The following is a 14277-nucleotide window of genomic DNA, read 5'->3' as shown; positions in this document are numbered from 1 at the left end:
ATACTGTTTTCTATGGAAAATTTGTCTCAGAAAATTATTCTGACCTTGAGATGTTTTTGATGTAGAATCAATGTGAAAACTGTCTTTGGGCACTCCCTCTTCAAAAAAATGTTTTGTGAGAAATTTCCATTACCTGAACTGTTTAATTATGGTTTTGACTTTCCTCACATCATACTCTTTGGCTGTTGAAAGGACCCTTCTTTATTTATTTCAGTTGGAGCAGACAGAAGGACTGGCATAGCACGGGGCCATTTTAATAATAAACCATGCCCTCAGGAGTTAAAAAAAAAAGAATAACTCATTTCTCTTAAAATCTTGTAAAACTATATTTTCTTACTAATGCTATCTTGCTATAGATGCCAAATCTACAAATTAAGGACATCAAAACACAGAGAATGTATATCTATGCTATATAATCCATCTTCAGAGAGTTAAGCTCACTTTAATGGACTTTTTTTCTATAAGGAAGATTCTAGAAAATAAGCATCTCTTGTTAGACAATAAAAAAGAATAAAGTTGCATACAGATACCAGCTAAACCCACAACAGACTTTAAAACAAAACAGTTCCACATTCATAATTATGCAAAGCATTCCAAATATGAGGCCGTCACACCCAAGGGAAGCACACAAATTTAAAAATCTCATCACTTGTGTGACTTTTGGAGACTTGCACTCTTCTCCCATTTCATGCTACATCATGTGTTACAGTTTCATCAAAGCCAACAGTTTGTTTCATTTAAAATGTCTTCAATGAGCTTAGTGAGAACAGCTGCAATGCAGGTCTCTCTCACACAAATACTACTGAGTATTCCTTTTTGGTCCATTTCCAGTCTAGACTTAATTAACCGGATCTGTAAAAAGTCTGCTCAGCCACCTGTCTCCATGTTCAAAGTTAATTGTTGTTTCTCCCAGGTGAGTATAAGAGTAAGTGAACAACATTAGTGTACTCTTTATAGGGAGAACAAACAAACTATTAACAGTTAAAAAGGAATGAAGGGAGGGAGGGAGAGAGGATGAATGGATGGAAGGAACAGAGGAAAGGAGGAAAGAAAAAGGGTTTTCTATAAGGGTTTGCTCTGGTCTTTCTTTCTTTTTTTTTCTTTTCATGACTAATCAACATAACAGTTGCATTATTTTTAGCATAAGTCAATTACCCTTGGACAGGAGTCAGGATAGAGACAAAAAGTATCCATTTGCCCTGCTGGCCTCAGTTAATGAAACATAGGAATAAATCTTACACATATTACCTATCATGACATCACTTGGCCAATAAGAAGAGGTAAAGAGCACCCCATTCCCCATTATTTGAATAATCTGACTTCGCTACACTATGTTTCAAACTGGTTACAATTCAACAAACTGTTTTCCACAATAAACAAAGACACATGGACAAAAGTCAAAGAACAAATTAAAGAAAACATTTTAGCTGTTAAGACAAACATAAATACACTCTGCTTTAATAAACTCATCAGATGTTCATCCATACAATGCACATAGAATCACCATCAATAATATAGAACTCCCAAGACAAAGCCCTGGAAATCAATTAAAGGAAATGCTGACACTAAATTTACACACATTTTGGATGTACAGCATTAATCCTTTAATTCTCTTTAATTTCACACATCTGGTCCTCTTTTTTTCCTGAGGATTTCCATATATAAAGAAATACTCGCTAAGATCAGAAGTTTTGCATTGTTCTCCAAAGCAATACTGTTCCTTTTGAGTTGCTTAGGATGCAACTTTGCAAACACATGCCTCCTGGTTGGGCAACATATTCAGAAGACTGGAAACTCATCACCTCCAGGAGGTATGGTTACAGTTATAAAAACCTAGCAGTGCAAAAACTCCAGTGTCAAAAGCCATTAATTCTAACTCACACTGCCAAACCACTGCTAGCCAAGTATTTGTACATGGCATCCCTGATCACAGGTGTATCAATCACCACCTAAGTATATCCTGTATTGTGAGAAGTTCTTGTCTGTAGAAAAAAAAAAAAAAAATCTATATACAAACTAAATGTATGCATCTGTGATCTACTGATTGGGGATGAAATCTAAGGGCCACAGATGCATTTGATATTAATTCCAAGCTTCATCTAGCAACAATCTCATCCTCTCAAGTGAAGAAGTTAGAAAACATTTCCCCCCAAGATCCTGTTAATTTCATTACCTGCTAATGGAAAAAGTGGATAGATTAGGCCTAATTTAAATTAGCTAAATCCCTTTACATCGCTTTTTCAGGGAAATGAGCAAAAAGAAGAACCCCAGTCTGAAATCTATAAAGGTATTCTTCACAGTTTTGTACAGATGGCAGTTTCATCAACAAGAAACAGTGTAGTGCAATGAGGTGTTGGGATACCTGGCTTCCAGTCCTGGTTTTACCATTCAGTAGCTATGGGGTGTTTGGAAGGTTGTTGAGGTTCTCTGGGCCTTCATCTGTTCACATTTTCCAAATAGAGAACTATGTTTGTTGGTCTTGCTTTGCTTTGTTCCCATAATGGCTTCTAAACTCAGTTATAGAAATGTGTACAAGGCAGAAACATTACATTATAAAACTAATAATGTCAATGGTATTGTTAATGTTCACTTGCAGTTCTATCTCCTATTTTTATCTCATCATTTCCATGTAGGGAACTGGTAACACGTCACCATTGCTATGCAACCTAGACAGTTCAGTGGCACGGGCAAATATGAGCTTGACTGTCCCGTATTAATACCCACTGATGCAATTAATCAAGCTGGAAAAGCTTCCTGAGAAAACAAATGGCTACAAGGGTAAAGTGGCATGGGTCTGCTTCACAATGGTTTCCAGGCAGCCCTCTTAGTTGGTGCCAGATGAGTGACCAAATCAGGAGTCAGCAAATTTTCCTATAAAAGTCCAGATAAAAAATATTTCAGGATTTGCAGGTCTTTGTCAAAGCTATTCAACTCTGCCATTACTACCCAAAAGTAGGTATAGGCAACATGTAAGTAAATGAGTATGGCTGTATTCCAACGAAACTTTATTTATGGTCGCTGATATGTGAATTTCATATAATTTTTATACATCACAAAATATTATTATTTTCTTAGTTTTTTTATGTTTTTATTTATTTTTGAGACAGAGAGAGACAGAGCATGAGCAGGGGAGGGACAGAGAGAGAGACACAGAATCCAAAGCAGGCTCTAGGCTCTGAGTTGTCAGCACAGAGCCCGATGGGGGGCTCAAACTCACAGACTGTGAGATCATGACCTGAGCTGAAGTTGGATGCTTAACCAACTGAGCCATCCAGGCACCCCAAAATATTATTATTTTGATTTTTATTTCAATTATTTAAAAATGTGAAGACCATTCTTAGCTCTTGAGTGTACAAAAGCAGGTGTTGGCTGGAATTTGGCCCAAGAACTTTAGTTTGCCAATTTCCAAATGAATGTTAGGAAATTAGACAGGTTTTTCATTTGGACTCTGTTGAGATGTCTATTTGGGTTACATTTTGCTGTTATTAATTGTCTTCAGCACCAGTAACCCTCACAATGTATGGTGATTGTGTCCATGGATCAAAGACACTGCACTAAGTAAATACAGTGAGAGAGGGAAAAAAAATCTCATATGTGGCACTGAAATAAAGACAAGCAGCGGAATGCAGCAAGTCCTAAGCCAGGTGGCAAGTACTCTGATCTCTGATCCTGCCCTTGGCACAGAATCACCACGAGACTAGAGGAAAGATAAAGGCAAGAGTCCAGACACAGTAAAGGCAAGGCCATGCTAATGCCTGCAAATGAAGTGCAGTGTTCTCTCTTAAATAGCTCATCTAATATATCAATAGTCACCTGCTCCCAAACTGGTCTGACAGGTCTTGGAGGCCTCCTGCTCATTGTGGCTAGTAAAATTCTACCAGGTACACTCAGTCTTATCTTTATCCTCCTTTGGAAATTGTAAATACTTATGAAAAGAAAATAACACAAATCACCAATGTTAGCGTTGATCAGGTTATTTTACTGAGGGCTTGGAGCAAACGGCAACAGCAGATAGGGTCTAGGGGTGATCAGGCATTCGAGAAGGAGAAAGCAGGTCAACAAGAAGGAAGCACTCAAACTTTGCCAGTTTCATAGTTCAGGCTAAGTTGATCCTTGTCATTCATTCCGTAGCATTTATTGAGCTCTTGCTCGGGCCAAAGTGCTTGGCAATCAGAACCTTCACCTTCATGATGCTCACAAACACAGAAATATGATTGAGACATTCTTCCTGTGTTAATAGCTAAAATTAAGATAAAAGGACAACTGAACTCTAGTAAAAAAGTCAAAGTTTACTGATAATTTTGGAAATATCCATTTTCATTCAAAATAACCCATAATTAAATGTGCAGTATAATGATATATTAAGCTTACAGCCTTACAGATTCTTTTCCTTTTTTTCCCCACATTTGTAACCAGAATACATTGGTTATTCAATACTAACATAATGGTTTTAATGGTTAATCAACCATGTGTAAGAAAAATATGTAAGAGGAATAATCCCAATTTAAGTTTGGCAAGAATTTCTACCATTTGCTTCCCTAATATTTGGTAGTAAGAACAAAGCTCAAGAAATTCTCTGTGGAACGTTCAGCTCATTAAAATACACATCAGTTACCATATTGCCACTAACTGTGTTGGAAAGGCAGATCAATTGGAAATGCCTAAAAAATAGGGGATAATACTTGGGGTAAAATAAACATTAGAGTCAGATGGGCCCAGATTTGAGTTCCGCCTCAGGTATCTAACAATAGTGTCACCTCAGACAAGTGATGTCCACTCCTCAAGCCTTAGTGTCCTCACCTGTCAAGCATGGGTAGGAATTCTACCCATGGGTTTGTTGTGATCATTCCAGACACACTGTCTGTAAGAAGACTTAGGACAGCATCCAGAACAGAACAAGTTTCCAATCATTGCCAATTTTAAGAGACATATTATGCTGATCTCTACTTGAAAGCCTTGAAAAGTCAGGACGGAGCCCATGTAATTGGCTTTCTGGTAAACTGAGGTTACACAGCAATCCCCCTTCCTCAATCACTGTGAGACCTGGATTCACTTTCTTACTTCACTAAGCAAGCCTAGAGGGATATATTTAGGGATTTTTTTTTTTTTTTTGTAACTGAGGACCCAGCAATGACTGTGTCTAGAGTTGAATCCTGTCATCTACTAGCTATATGACCTTGCAAGCTTTTTAACCCTTTAAACGCCTCATTCCTCTGTCTTTAAAATAAGAATACCTAATTGTTAAGCTCTTAGGGCTGTTGTATGGAAATATATATGTATAGAAACATATATACACACATACGTACATATACACAAAGCTTAGCAACGGTAATAACCTTACTGGAGTTTGTAAGTATTAGCCATTATGATTAACATTAACATCTGGGACATTAGAAAAAATACTGAAGCTACAAGATTGAGAAAGTGTAAGGGGGTTGGGAAAATGGACGGAGAAAGCAAGATTTATTTACTTAAGAATTATAATTGAGTACTATACTGTACCAGGCACTGTTCTATTTTTGGTTACCTTTCTTCTAGGTGAGAGGAGACACATATAAGCTGTACTTTCAAAGTTATTTGTTTGTTTTTTTAAAATTTAAATAAATCTCTATTGTAGAGTTATGCTATGGCCATTTGCCTCTTTCTCCTAAAAATCTAAAGGGAGAGAAAAACAGTTTAGTCTGCCAGAATTTTCTTCTTAGTTGTGGTCCTATTATAGGTGTGTGCCTTTGGTTAGTTCTGGAGGAGACCTCTCATCTCTCACCTCTCACCTCTCACCTTAGATTCTTCATGAAGGCTGAACCATCGTTGCTATGTCCTTTGTGAAGCCCAGTAAAGGAATCCTTGCACATGGAAGCTGCACTCAAATGTACTTTATATGAAGGATCTACCATCCTACTTAAGGCGAGAGGTAGCTATGGGCCAAGAAGAAACTTAGTTTTTAAAAACCCAAACCCTGAGTTGCTATGACAGACTCATAATGCTGGGAGTATGAACACCAGCCCATGTTAACTACCAGCAGGAGAGTAAGTCTTTAAAGAAACCGTCAATTTGGTTATCGTTTTTCTTTCTTTCTTTCTTTCTTTCTTTCTTTCTTTCTTTCTTTCTTTCTTTCTTTCTCTTTCTTTCTTTCTCTTTCTTTCTTTCTTTCTTTCTTTTCCTTTCTTTCTTCCTTTCTTCCTTTCTTTCAGGGCTGAGGAGAGGTAGAGGTGAGAAGACTTATAATATGTTTAACTCAAATTAGTGTTCAAGACTTAAAATATCTCTTTTTGCTAGAGATGAATAAAAAGTGAAATCTGAAAATGAATGTTCCAGGATCAAGATGGGTACTGATTTCCTAACGATAAAAGCCACTGGACTTGGACTTCTTTGGATGTAGGCTCCGGGGACTGCAAGAGTCACCCTCTAAGGTTCTGCGAATAAAGGACCCCTTCATCCTTATCTGTCCTGTGGTAGCAGCAGGAGCACAGGGTCCACCCTCCTAGTTTATAGCTGCTCGCTTTCTGGTGACCTGTATGGCCACTTGCCAGAGCACTGCTCCTTCCTTTCCCACATAAAGGACTCTTCCCAACATCACCTTCTCCCCCAGGCTGGAGAAAATTTCCTAGATTTTGGTTTAAACACATCAAAATATAAAAGAGCTAGTTATACCCTTCCATCAGAAAAACGATTCTTATTTTCTCACACTTACATAGTGACGTAAACCAATTAAATGTTTTCCACAGAATAAGGAAGATCTGCCTTATTCTTTCCTGCAAATAACTATCAAACTATCTGAGTTTGGGGTGGGGGGAGAAAAAAGTCATCTCTGGAGATCTCTGGCTAAGCATTTGCTCACAACAACTAAAAGATACCTCCAGCTGACCTGGAAGAATTCAATTTTGGGAAATTCTAACCATATACTAGCTACCACGGGCTCAGAATACATTTTACCATACTTGTTTTCAAAAACAGAAAAGACCGGTTTGTGGTTTATCATTTCTCCTCGGAAAGGTTGCATTAAATCAAAAGGGTAACTTGACATCCATGACATCCTAACATTGAAAAAATATGCTATAGAACCTTTCCTTAAAGTCCCAACAGAAACCAGATTGCGACTATCCATTTACGTGCAAGGGACTCCATTCTGGAAAGTAAGGGAGGGGTAGTATGGGTATTTTAAGCAAGTGAGTAGATCGAGTTGGTTTTACTATGGTAAGTAGTCAAACCCCAGTAGGGGAAGGACTAGAGAGCAAGGTCAGCAAGTTAGAGGCTGTTTCTCCGGGAAAGAAAAAGTTGGAGCAAATCCAAGAGATACTTCAGCAACCACACCTACAGCACACAGTCGTCATTCTATATAGGTCTCATGGTTGAGGGAAAAGGGCAGGCAGATAAAGAAAATTACACTGATCCTACGATGTAGGGGAAGAAAGCTGTACCCTCCTTTCCTTCTTGGTTCTTCATCTGGTCTAATAATTAAATTGACACAATACGGATTAACAGGAGAAAAATAACTTCAGTATTGTATGCACTGAAGCCCCAAAGATAGATGACTCAGAGAAGTGGCCAAGCAGGCAGCTTTTACATCTTTTAGACAAAGAAACAATTATTTCTGAAGATTTGACAAAACAAAGGAATATGGGCGTGGGGTAGCAAATTAAGGAAGAAGTGACAAAGTTTGTGTATACAGCCTTCTCAGCCTCGAATTCCTTATCTCTGGTGATAAGGATGCCTTCTACCGTCTTTGTATAGGAACGCTACCCTCACATGGGAGCCTTACTTCCTACTTCAGGGGAATATGGAGGTCAGAGTGTCTTTCCTGCACTGGCTGTTTCCTAAATAACTTTAATTCAAAATAATCAATATGCCAAAGTGGTATATTTTGGGGTGGTGTATTTTGCTCCCCTCAATATTCTCCAAAAATAAGAAAAAATAACCATTGGCTCTAAATATTGCTGCGTGCATCCAAGATACAATAGGATCAGGGAGGTCAGAGCTGCTAACTGCATGGAAAGAGGCCAGGAAAGGCCTTGCCACAGAGTGCCTAAGCCCATCATTGAAGGAATAGGAATTCATTAGGCAGACAAGAAAGACTTTTCTGACAGGAGGCCGTAAGAAAGTATGTTCTGTTTTAGGAACCTAAGTCAGAAGATGGGATGTGGCAGATCATAAAAGAATTTCATGTTAGTTCTGTTTGGTTAGCAGTTCTCTTCAGTCAGGAGAAACAGAATTTTGCCAACTTATGCCAAAGAAAATAGGGAAAAGGAGAAGACAATTAATTAAAAGAATGTGGATAACATACAGAAGCAAAGGAAACATTAAATAAGCATGTCTTTGAAAGAATCCAAGACACCCGAAGGGATCCAGGTAATGGTTGCGAAGGACAATCTTCCTAGAGTGCCTTAATCTATAATACATGTCAGCAACAGCTTGAAACAAACCACTTCCAACTACTTTCAATCTTTCCTTCTCTTTATTGAAAATTTCCAGGAGAAAATTGGCCTATCTTGGCCGGGAGAGCAGAGAGCTTCTTGAACAGCAGTCCTACAAAGCCTACAGGCACTGGAATCTGACTGGATCTGCAAACTAATAGTTGTATGGCTCCCAGGAGAACCGAGGGTGGATATTCCTCAGGCAAAAAGAGACCCATGAGAGGCCTGTGTGCTCTGTCAAGGAGTTTGGACTTTATCCTATAGGCAGAGGGAAGCCACTGGGGGATGTAAGGATGGAGGTGACCCATGCTTATGTTCTCTTTGGGAACACAAGACACTGTGGAACTGTAACAAATAAGATCATAAAATGAGTGTCATGTGGTTTTGTGTGTAGGTTACCATATATAAATACAAATCCTCATGACATTTATTGGCAGACACTATCTCAGGATGTTAGAAAGAGGAGTGGGGCGCCTAGGTGGCGCAGTCGGTTAAGCGTCCGATTTCAGCCAGGTCACAATCTCGCGGTCCGTGAGTTCGAGCCCCGCGTCAAGCTCTGGGCTGATGGCTCGGAGCCCGGAGCCTGTTTCCGATTCTGTGTCTCCCTCTCTCTCTGCCCCTCCCCTGTTCATGCTCTGTCTCTCTCTGTCCCGAAAATAAATTAAAAAAAAAAAAAAACGTTGAAAAAAAAAAAGAAAGAGGAGTAAATTTAGAAATCATTGAATGAATCCAATTTCATTCTACAGGTAACTATACAGAGACTCAGCATCTGTGCCTTTCCTTGGGTCACAAGTCTACTTATCAGCATTCAGGATTTGGGACTAATTTTCTTCAATCATCAATGCCATCCCATCAAGCTGTTATGGAAAAAAAAAAACCCATTTAAAAATATCATTCTTCATGAAAATATTGTGCTGTAATACAGATTCTGTGGTACGTTTCATTATGTCTTTATAATATATAATACAGGGCTTTTCCCTCACCATTATTAGAATACTTAAGAAATAATGGTGCCTTCCACTATCTTTCACTGTTTTATTTATTTAGCCAGGAGCTAGTAAGTATCAGGCACTGTACTGACTGAAGGCACAGAGACAGTAGTAATGACATTGCTAATAATGACATGAAGGATAATAATGGCCATTATTTACATAACACTTACTTGGTGCCAGACAATATTCTCAGTGCTCTTCATATAGTAATTCATTTAATCATCATAAAAACTGGTAGGCTGGAATGGGGAGTGATTATTTATGGGTTCAGGATTTCTTTTTGGGACGATAAAGATGTTCTAAAACTAAATTGTGGGCATGGTTTCACCAACTGTAAATATGCTAGAAAACACTGACTTGTACATTAAATGGGTGAATTTTATGATATATGAATTATATTTCAATAAGGCTGTTAAAAAACAGTAAAATCCAAGACATAGATCATGCAGATAGTAATTTGAGGCACACAGAGGTTATATCATTTATCGAAGGCCACAAAGCTACTAAGTGACAGGGCTGGGATTTCCCATACAGGCTGGGATTTGACTACCCATACAGGTAGTCAAAGAGGCAGAGTCCGTACACTAAATAATATACAGTCCTTGACCTGGAAGAACTCACAATCTGGGGCATCTTTAGAAACATGAGGCATAAACATCTTGCCCTTATATCTAAATTATGCAGATCCATTAAACACACACTCAGACAAAAAGGAGAAGTACACAAAGGAAAGCCAATAGCTGACAGAATGCCAAATATCTGTCGATGCATCGTGTCTAAAGCCTGATTCTGCTCCTGATGATGCTGATGGAATCAGGAAAAAGTATCAAAAAATAAGCTACATTGGAAAAGAGGATGAAGAGGGAGGTTTCTCACTGTCCATTAACATAACAAGCTAAAGCTTCCCTGTGTGTGTGTGTGCCTGTGCATGCGTAGGCATTTGACCACTTGTGTGTGTGTGTGTGTGTGTGTGTGTGTGTGTGTGTGTGTGTCTGCTGGAAAATTCCCCTCCCAAAAGGCATGCTGGTTCTCCATCATATACCCGGAACCTGGTGGGGCACATGGGAGATAAATGGATGATGATGAATGAATGACTCTCAGCTAGTTAAAGAATAGCTTAAACTGATCTCCAACTTCCTGGACTTTAGAGTGGCTCCAATCTAGACCATAAGTAAGGGAAAAGATCTGCACTGGAGGCGGGCAGGCATTAAATGACTATTAGTCACTTGGTGAGTGTGTGGTTTAATGAGGTCACAGCTCCAAGCCTTTATAGGTCTGGTTCTCACAGAAAATCCTTTTGAAGAACACAAACTATCATTGTGTTGAAAATGTATTTAACCGGTTATGAAAAGGACCGGGTAAGAGAAAATGGGTGGTTGAGCTCAAAATCTATTCTACTGCAAAAACAAAAAAACAACAAAACTCAGTACATTCCTAGCAACAGTGATCTAAGAGCAAAGCATTTTCCTCAGTGTACACTCAACCTGTCAATACAACCAAGATGCAGCAAGCAGGAATAGAAGATACCTAAACCGGAGTGCAGTGCCCACATTTCAGTTCCACAAATGGGCAGACGTTGCTCAAAATTTTTCTCAAGAGCATTAATGCTCAAGGACTCTGCTAATTGCTGGATAAATAAGTCATGACCTCTTGTGCTGAAGGAATTCACAGAACAGGTGTTTCTACCTCCTCCAAATTTTTAGAATTTCTGTGTTATCACTTAGTTGAATATTCTTCACATTGGGTAACAAAGTATGAATATGACATTCCCCAGACCCCAAACAGGATTCTTCTCATCTATGAAAAACCAAAAGAGCTATGTGAAAACTACTAAGGTCGATTTTCTTACTCGAGTTCAAACAAACAAAAAAATACTAGTTATCATTTAAATGACAGAGCAAATAAATTTTAAATAAGGTAATAAATACCAAATAATTCATATTTAGTAGCTTTTTAACATTTAAAGAAAAAAGATATACTTTCTTCTCGGATCTAATTCCTCCATCTGCCACAAACTTTATTTATTTACTTTTTTAAGTTTATTTATTTTGGGAGACAGCGTGCAGAGGAGGGGCAGAGAGAGAGAAGGAGAAAGAGAATCCCAGGCAAGCTCCATGCTGTCAGCGCAAAGCCTGATGCGGGGCTGGAACACAGGAACCGTAAGATCAGGACCTGAGCCGAAACCAAGAGTCAGACGCTCAACCGACTGAGCCACCCAGGCGCCCCCATCTGCCACAAACTTTAGACATTCTTCTGTTGGCTTGTTTATTGTATGTACCACAGGCTGGGGAACCAAGTGGTTAAGAGCTAGAATGTTCATACAGTGTATTATCCAAATCACAGCACTTCTGCGAGTGAATAAAATCACAATAATTACATTGGGGCAACAGAAGTAACCTGGGACCATCCCAGGCAAACTGAGACATATTGTCACCCTATTAAAAGCTTCCGATCTGATGTCAGAATTTGATGCTGGGCAGGGAGAAACAATTGAAAGCTTTTGAATAGTGTTGTTAAATGACCATAACTTCAGGAAGTTTAGTCCAGAAGTGAGTTTTGGCCGGAACAGACCGGAAAGAGACTGAGGATAGGAAAGCCCATGAAAACGTTCTTAGGGCGCTAGGAAAGAAACAATAAGAGGCCCAGCGAGGATGGTGTCAATGAAAAGAGAAAATCTATAGGAGACGTCGGCAGTTAAAGAAGTCAGATAGGTTGTACTACTTGTGCAAGTAGTTAAAAAACATTACACACATCTCGAAGGACTTGACAGGTCAACGACAGGCATAGCCGAGCACCTGATAGTAGGAAAAACCAAGGGAGCTCCGATTCTAGGGAAAAGCTGTTTGCTCCCTATCTGTTCTCATACTTCCTGTTCATGTCAGTGCCAGGCTCACAGGTGTGCGCTTCATGCCAAGGAGAAGGGGAGCCCTCCACAGACCGCTTGCTACCATGTAAAGCGTAGGTAAGCCAAGAGCTTCCTTCACTGGTAGGGTAATAAAATGCCACCAACAATTGCTCCAGACACCACTTGGTGGCACCAGTACCCTGAAATGATTGAAATGTAACCTGCTATTCTAGATCTTAAACGGGGAAACTTTGCACTCATAAAAAAAAGTCTTCGGCCAACCCTCAAGTTCAATTTTTTTCATGATTATCTGACTTCTTCCAGAACTTTCACATCCTCCTTTATCTCAATCAATGGAAATCCTGAAAACTAGAAGATGAGAATGTTTTATTTTAATGATTTCTTGTTATTTCAAAAATTCCTTTGTAGGCATATACACATATAATTTGCATAATTGTGACCACACCAGATGTTCTCATGTTAGGCTTTTCCTTTCTTGTTTATTTGCCTGATGCACCACCCCTATAATTCCTCCTTACCCCCTTCCAGACAGCCCATTTAACAACCTAGTATGTATCCATTCATGTTTGTTTCCATTACCATATGACATTATACAAATGCATGTACAGACAAGAGAGATATAGACAGAGACAAATGTATACCTATAAAAGTGTTTTAGATCAATGATTTAGAAAATGGGCTCTTATAATTTACTCTTCTATACACCTTGCTTGTCTCCCTCCACAGTATCTGATGGTAATCCTTATAAGCAAGTAGTATTGTTCCAATTCACTTTTTTGGGAGGTTGCATAATATTCCATGGTATAGACATACATTAATTTATTCAACAACAGTCCGTTATTAAAGGGTACTCACTAGATTTCAAATCTGTTGTTGTTGTTTTGCCACAATACATAATGCTGCTGTGGAAATCTTGCGTTTATATCCTATATAGTAGTGTTCCTGTCTCTATAAGTTAGATTCGCAAGAGAGGAAGGATGGATTGAAGGGTAAGTATATACTTTCAATTTTAAGAAATGTTGCTAGATTTACATTCAAAAAGGCTCTTTAAAATCCCCATTTCCACCAGCAATATATGAAAGTGCCCTTTTCCTCACATCTCCACTAGTGATGTGCAATGTTGCTTTTTTCTTTTGCCAGCCTGATGAATATAAAGTGAGATAACACCATTATTTAACTTTTGTTTTCCCGACTAGTTGTGATTTTGAGCATCCTTCCAGGTGTTTTAGACATTCTGATTTGATTCTTCACAGCTCTTGCCCAAAGCAAGGATATTTTACAGGGGGTTTTGCTTAGTAAATAAGCTATAAAAATATTGCTAAAATATTATAGAAAATAGAAAAATAGGTTTTATCATGGTCGCCATTATCTATATTTGATATCTAACCCCAAAAGCACTTGGGTGCTCGCTGCAGCAGAATCTATACACTGAAATTAGAACAATACAGAGAAGATTAGCATGGCCTCTGTGCAAGGATTGCATGCATATTCGTAAAGCATTCCCTATTTTAAAAATACATTCATACATACATGCATACATACATAAAAGCACTGGGATGCCAGAAAATAATCTTGTGAGTACTCTTCAATTCTGGAATGTCTACTCTAAGGGCAGATGTTGGTTATTCTTCTCTTCATAAGGAATTGTCTCACTCTGAGTGCTCTGCTTCTGATTGGACAGTCTACTGCTATATATGTTTAAGTAGGAGTTGGTATTAAATAGAACCAGTCCCATTTATTTGAGTGTCATTCAAAATACTTGCTTTAAAAAAAAAAGAACAAAAATCAGTAGGAAAAGAAATTGTATTTTTAAGCTTCTAAGAAGATTTTATAAACAATGTAGCCCAGAGAACAAAAAACCTCATAAAATGACTTGACAGTGTCCTTTTAAGTGAACATATGTGAGTTTATGCATCCATATGTGTTCACATATGTCCTACATATGCACAGCCAGTTGCTAACCAACCAGATTGTTCAATGTGTATGTTTACTGTAAAACAAGCCGAAA

The 14277-nt window shown here is 38.5% G+C and overlaps 1 non-coding gene across 1 annotated transcript; it reads left to right on the top strand.

Annotated features, from left to right (window-relative positions):
• The first annotated feature begins 13669 nt into the window (after positions 1–13669).
• LOC128775149 (U6 spliceosomal RNA) lies at positions 13670–13780 on the top strand. The gene has a single exon (XR_008419800.1). It is a non-coding gene; the product is annotated as a U6 spliceosomal RNA (small nuclear RNA).
• Positions 13781–14277: the final 497 nt, after the last annotated feature.

The sequence above is a fragment of the Panthera pardus genome, unplaced genomic scaffold, assembly GCF_024362965.1.
Source record: "Panthera pardus isolate Hobbes unplaced genomic scaffold, ASM2436296v1 HiC_scaffold_6, whole genome shotgun sequence".
Lineage (NCBI taxonomy): Eukaryota > Metazoa > Chordata > Mammalia > Carnivora > Felidae > Panthera > Panthera pardus.
This window is presented reverse-complemented; position numbering and strand designations above follow the sequence as displayed.